We start from the raw sequence: 7,106 nt of genomic DNA, 5'->3' as shown, positions 1-7,106 counted from the left end.
CCTACAGCGGCATCACAGGGGTGTCAGAAGGAGAAAAAGAGCAAGAAATTGAAAACTTATTTGAAAACATAATGAAGGAGAGCTTCCTCAATCTGGCAAAGGAAATAGATTTCTAGGAAGTCCGGAAAGCTCAGAGAGTCCAAATCATCATCACCAAGCCCTTATTATATGAAATGTTAAAGGGACTTATCTAAGAAATTGAGGAAGATCAAAAACTATGAAGAGTGAAATGACAACAAACTCACAAGTATCAACACATGAACCAAAAAAAAAAAAAGAAAGAAAAACAATGAAAAGAAAAACTAAGCAAACAACAACAGGAAAAGTATCTCAGAAATGGAGATCACATGGAGGGTTATCAGTCAGGGGTGGGTGGGGGGAGAACGGGGGGGAAAAGTTACAAGGAATAAGAAGCATAACTAGTAAGCTCTAAATAGGGGAGGTGAAGAATAGTACAGGAAATGGAGAAGTCAAAGAACTTATATGTACGACCCATGGGCATAAACTAAGGGGGGGCAAAATGCTGGGGGGAGAGGGGTGCAGGGCAGAGGGAGATAAAGGGGAGAAAAAATGGTACAACTGTAATAGTATAATCAATATAATATACTTAAAAATAAATTTAAACAAAATATTTCTTGAGACCAGTGATTATTTGCTGGGGACCACCCTTCCTGGTTTCAAGAATTGTAAACTGTCTCCCATGTCTAAGGCTGTGAGCGACCTCTGGAATGCAAGCCACTGAGGAGACAAGGCTTCTCTGTGGCAGCAGATGCTGCCCCTGCTTCATCTCCCTGCCCCCAAAGTATGGTCGGATGGTCAGAAACAGATGAGACCCCTCAGAAGAGGGGCAACCTAGGCCAGACACAATCACTTGGGAGGCCATCATGGGCGGACTGGCAGGGGGGTTCTGACAAAGAGAGAGTGGTGGACTCTTACCCCCCGGCTTTGACAAAGAGTCCCCATGTCCTCTGGGAAAAGTCCTTCTTGGCTCTAATCCACTTAAGCCTCAAACCCTAAGATGGGGAAGGTGGTGCAAACCTTGTGCTGGGAATGGCGGGTTCCCTGGGTAATTAGGCCTGAGAAGGAATATGTGAAACCCTGTGAGACCTGCTTTGTTTAAGAATGCTTTTAGTTAGATGATAAGGGCCAGAGCAGAAAAAGAGTGTATGTTCCCAAAGTTCTGTAGCCTTTTAGCTGACAGGCCCTGACTTAGAAGAACCCTAATAGTTCTTTGTATACTGTCTACTGTTTACTGCTTGACAATGATTAATACGCTGTACCTGAACTCCTGTGCAAAAATCCCAATGAAAGCCTGACTAGGCAAGGGTCAGCGTGCTCTCTCTCTCTCTCCCTTTGAGAGATTTGCCCGGCTGCTCCAAGCAGCTCTCCCCTTGAGAGGGTGGCGAGGTCATTCTGAGGCTCTCCCCCCTTGAGGCAGTAGCCATGTCAGCCCTTTTCCTCCACAGGACTCAGTAGTCCATGTTAATTTGTCTCATGTCTCATGTCTCATCCATGACACCGTGGGCACTGCTTGTCAGTGCACACATCAATTATTCATTCAATGTTCATTGAGTACCTACTATATGTGAGACATTTTTCTAGACACTTTTCTATACAATGGAAATACAATGGTGAATGAGAGTCAAGATACCTATATGCTAGAATTCTGCTTGAAAGTATCAAAAAATGATGTCACTGGAAGTGGGAAGACTATGGACTAGTTGGTAGGGGAAATAGAGAGTTCTCTCTTTGTCATATAAAATTTGGGATGCCTATAAGAAATCTCAGTGAAAATGTCAAGTAGGCAATTGTATACAAATACCTTGAATGCTTCATGCTCCATCCCACAGTTCCTCTCCATTAACATAGTAATTTGTTAAGGTGTATATTTTACTTTTTGAGAACTGAATGAATTATTGTCATCTTTATAGATAATAGTATATTATGTCAAGCAATGTATAATATATTTTATTGAGTACATCAATTTGAGGGATCAACACATAAAAACTAACATATTGACACAAGGTTATATTCTAAAACAAAAGAGCATTACCTATAAAAATCATTACAATCCATCCCAGCTGGTGAAGCTCAGGAAAATGAGCACAGGTCTGTCAAACAAAGGGTTCAATTCCCAGTCAGGCCATATGCCTGGGTTGCAGGCCTAGTCCCCAGTAGGGGGCACATGAGAGGCAGCCACACACTGATGTTTCTCTCCCTCTCTCTCCTTCCCTTCCCCTCTCTCTAAAAATAGATAAATAAAATCTTTAAAATATCATTATAATCCCATTACTAATCCTAATCCTCTTTCCTTTCAGCAATTTTTAAAAGTCTCAGCAACTGATAAAAATTCAGTAAAAGATGTGTTAAGACACTATGAAAAATATTATGAAACTTAGAGAACAAAAAATTAGAATCTTGGGCTTCTGGACAAGATGGAGGCATAGGTAGACACACTGTGTCTCCTCATACAACCAAAAGAAGGAGAACAATTAAAAAAAAACAGAACTGACAAAAAACCAAACTGTATGAAAGTCTGACAACCAAGGAGTTACAGAAGACACATTCATCCAGACTGGTAGGAGGAACGGAGATGGTTAGCCTGGCAGAGAGGACTCATGGCAAGGCAGCAGCTGGTGAACCCAGCAAGGCAGCAGCTGGTGGAGAAGGTGGTCCCACATTCGCATGCAGATAAACTGGGAGCGAGACCTTATATTTTTGTCTCATAATATTTTTCATAACATTTGGGGAGCGAGATATTATGAAAAATATGTTATTTTTCATAATGTATTATGAAACTAAATATTTTAGTTTCATAATATTTTTCATAACATCTGAAAAGCGAGACAGATCTCACAACCCAGGGTCCCAGTGTGGAAAAATAAAGCCTCAAAACACCTATTGAAAACATCTGTGGTGGTTGAAGTGGCATTGGGAGAAACTCACAGCCTCATAGGAGAGTTTGTTGGAGAGACCCACAGGGTGTTAGAATATACAAAAGCCCACCTACCCAGGAGTCAGCACCAAAAGGGCCCAATTTGATTGTGGGTAGTGGGGGAAGTGACTGAAAACTGACAGAGAGCAGAGCAAGTGCCATCGTTCCCTCTTGGACCCCTTTCCCACATACAGTGCCACAATGCAGTGACATGGGTTGCCCTGCCTTGATGAACACCTAAATCTCCACCGCTTACTATGTAACAGGTGTGCCAACACACACACAAAATGGCCCAAATGAAAGAACAGATCAAAACTCCAGAAAAAACACAACTAAGCAATGAAGAGATAGCCAACCTATCAGATGCACAGTTCAAAATACTGGTAATCAGGATGCTTACAGAATTGGTTGAGTATGGTCACAAATTAGATTTAAAAATGAAGGCTATGGTAAGTGAAATAAAGGAAAATGTACAGGGTACCAACAGTGATGGGAAGGAAACTGGGACTCAAATCAATGGAGTGGACCAGAAGGAAGAAAGACATTCAACCAGAAAAGAATGAAGAAACAAGAATTTGAAAAAATTAGGAGAGGCTTAGGAACCTCCAGGACATCTTTAAACATTCCAACACCTGATTTATAGGGGTACCAGAAGGAGAAGAGGAAGAGCAAGTAATTAAAAACTTATTTGAACAAATAATAAAGGAGAACTTCCTCAATCTGGCAAAGGAAATAAACTTCCAGGAAGTTCAGGAAGCTCAGAGAGTACCAAAGAAGTTGGTCCCAAGGAGCAACACACCAAGGCACATCATAATTACATTACCCAAGATTAAAAATGAGGAGAATCTTGGAAGCAGCAAGAGAAAAGGAGACAATTACCTACAAAGGAGTTCCCATAAAACTGTCAGCTGATTTCTCAAAAGAGACCTTGTAGGATAGAAGGGGCTGGAAAGAAGTATTCCAAGTCATGAAAGGCAAGGACCTATATCCACGATTACTCTATCCAGGAAAGCTTTCATTCAGAATGGAAGGACAGATAAAGTGCTTCCTAGATAAGGTCAATTTAAAGGAGTTCATCACTAAGCCCTTGTTATATGAAATGTTAGAGGGATTTATCTAAGAAAATAAGATAAAAATATGAACAGTAAGATGACAGCAAACTCAGTTATTAAAAACCACACCTAAAACAAAAGCAAAGAAAGCAAATGACTAGAACAGGAACAGAACCACAGAAATGGAGATCATATGGAGGGTTATCAACAGGGGAGTGGGAGGAGGAGAGAGGGGAAAAGGTACAGAGAATAAGTAGCATAGATGGTAGGTAGAAAATAGACAGAGGGAGATTAAGAGTAGTATAGGAAATGGAGAAGCCAAAAACTTATAAGTGTAACCCATGGACATGAACTAAAGGGGGGGAATATGGGTAAGGGGGTGTACAGGGCGGAGGGGAATAGAGGGAAAATAGGACAACTGTAATAGCATAATCAATAAAATATACTTAAAAATTAGAATCTCAACCATTATTATTTCTTGTGTTTTAAAGATACTTTTGCTAAAATTAAAATCTGAACAATAGTTTTTATAGAAAATAAAGTCTCAGCATCTATATTTTTAGATATTGACCAGAACAGTTAAGAAACTCTTAATTAAACAACAGGAATGAAGTAGAAATCACTTTGCCTATCAGATATCAAGTGTTATTACAAAGCTACAGTAATTTCCCTGGTTGCTGTGGTTCAGTGGACTAAGCACGGGCCTGTGAATCTAGAGGTCACTGGTTTGAGTCCCAGCCAGGGCTGATGCCTGGGTTGCAGGCAAGGACAGATGTTTCTCTCCCTCCCTTCCCCTCTCTCTAAAAATAAATAAATAAAAATCTATTTTTTAAAAAAGCTACAGTAATTAAGGCAATGTCACTGGCTCAAGATTAGACAAATAGACCAATGGAACAGAACAGAGAGGCCACAAATAGTCCCAAGAATATATGAGCTCTTGATATTTTATAGAGGTGCCATTGTGAATGAGTGGAGGAAAGAGATTTTCCACAAATGATATGGGGCAATTGGATATTTTTAAGGAAAAAATAAAACTAGATGTCTATTCTTACTCTATACAAAAATTAATTACAAAACATTAAAACCTAAGTTAAAAGACAAAATTATGAAAATTTTAATTGTTAATGTAGGGAATTATCTTCATGATGTTGAGGGTAGGGAAAGATTTCTTTGAAAAGACTCAAGAGGTATTATGCATAAAGAATAAAGACTGATAACTTTGACTATATTATAATTAAGAACTGTTTATGGAAAAAACTATCAATTACATTATCAAAATATAAGAAGCAAAGTGGGGAAAGATATATGCAACACATGTAAAGGACAAAGGACTGCAGTTAAAATGTATACATAACTTTTACAAATCAATTTGAAAAAGGTCACTACCCAGTGAAAAAAAAGGCAAATATCTTGAATAAATGCTTCTGAAAATAAATCCTCAATCTCTAATAAGCATATGAAAAGATGCCCAACACCATTAGTAATCAGGAAAATCAAATTATGAGACTCAGTATTTCACCTACTAGATGGGCAAAACTTTTTAAATCTATTGGCCAACAGGTGGAGCAATGGGAACCATTAAACACTGCTGCATAGGGTGTAACTTGCACCCCGTTAGGAAGTTTGGCATCATCTAGAAACGTTGAAAGTGCCTGTACCCCATAAATCATCAATTCCACTCTTGGGTAGATATCCTAGAGATGCCTTTATTTATGCACACTTCCAAGAATATTCATGGTAGCACTGTTTTTTTTTTTTAACAGTCAAAAACAGGAAACAGCACAATGGCCCTTGAAGTTATCATAGATAAATTGTGGTATACAATGAAATACCACTACTTACCTATTAGAATGACCAAAATTTGTAATACTGACAAAAAACAAATGCTGACAAGAATGTGAAGTAGGATCTCTCGTTCACTGTTGACGGGAATGCAAGGTATAGCCAGTCACTTTGGAAGACATTTGCGCAAATTCTTTTTAAAAAACTAAGCATATGCTTACCATACAATCCAGCAATTTTGTTCTTTGGTATTTATCCAAAGGAGTTGAAAACATGTCCACACAAAAATGTGCACACCGATGTTTATAACAGCTTTACTCATAACTGTCAAAACTTGGAAGCAACCCAGATGTCCTTCAGTAGATGAATGGACAGTGATACACCCATTTATTCAGCGCTTAAAATAAATGAGCTATCAAACTATAAAAAGACATGGAGGAATCTTAAATGCATATTACTAAGTGAAAGAAGCTGATCTGAAAAGGCTACATACTATATGACTTTAACTATATGACATTCTGTTAATGTAAACTATGGAGACACTAAAAAGATCAATGGTTGCCAGTTGGAGAGGAATGAACAGGTAGAACACAGAGGATTTGGTGTAGCAGTAAAACTACTCTGTATGATACTATAGTGGTGGATACATATCATTATACATTTGTCCATACCCATAGAAAGCACACCAAGGTAAACCCTAATGTAAACTATGGACTTTGAGTGATAACTTTTTCTAAATGTACTACTCTGGAAATGTTGATAATGGGAGAGGCTAAGGAATAGGGGATGTATATGCAGGAATAGGGGATGTATAGGGAACCTGTTTAGCTTCCTCTCAAATTTGCTGTTAACCTAACACTGCTCTAAGAAACAAAGACTTTTAAAAGTAAATTTATCATAATTGAAAGAACTACAGCTACCTGCAATAACATGAGTGAATCTCACAAGTAATGTGAAATGAAAGAAGAGTCACAATCCCAAGTATATAAACTTTAAATATCTGTAAAACAAAACCATGTTGTATACACAGTTTTACACAGTAAGTAAGGATGCTTACTTCCATGGAAGATAAACCTATAGAGAAAAGCAAAGAGCCCTGACTGGTGTAGCTCAGTGGATTGAGTGCTGGCCTGTGGACCAAAGGGTTGCCAGTGCAATTCTGTCAGGGCACATGCTTAGGTTGCAGGCCAGGTCCCCAGTAGGGAGCCCAAGCAAGAGACAACCACATATTGATGTTTCTCTCCCTCTCTTTCTCCCTCCCTTCCCTTCTCTCTAAAAATAAATAAAATCTTAAAAAAACAAAAGCAAAGAAATATCGCAATAGTCAGGGTGGGGGT

Source organism: Sturnira hondurensis, unplaced genomic scaffold (assembly GCF_014824575.4).
Source record: "Sturnira hondurensis isolate 20B ecotype Veracruz unplaced genomic scaffold, ASM1482457v3 Scaffold0010857, whole genome shotgun sequence".
Classification (NCBI taxonomy): Eukaryota; Metazoa; Chordata; class Mammalia; order Chiroptera; family Phyllostomidae; genus Sturnira; species Sturnira hondurensis.
The sequence above is the reverse complement of the archived record's forward strand: the minus strand, read 5'-3'. Positions refer to the sequence as shown.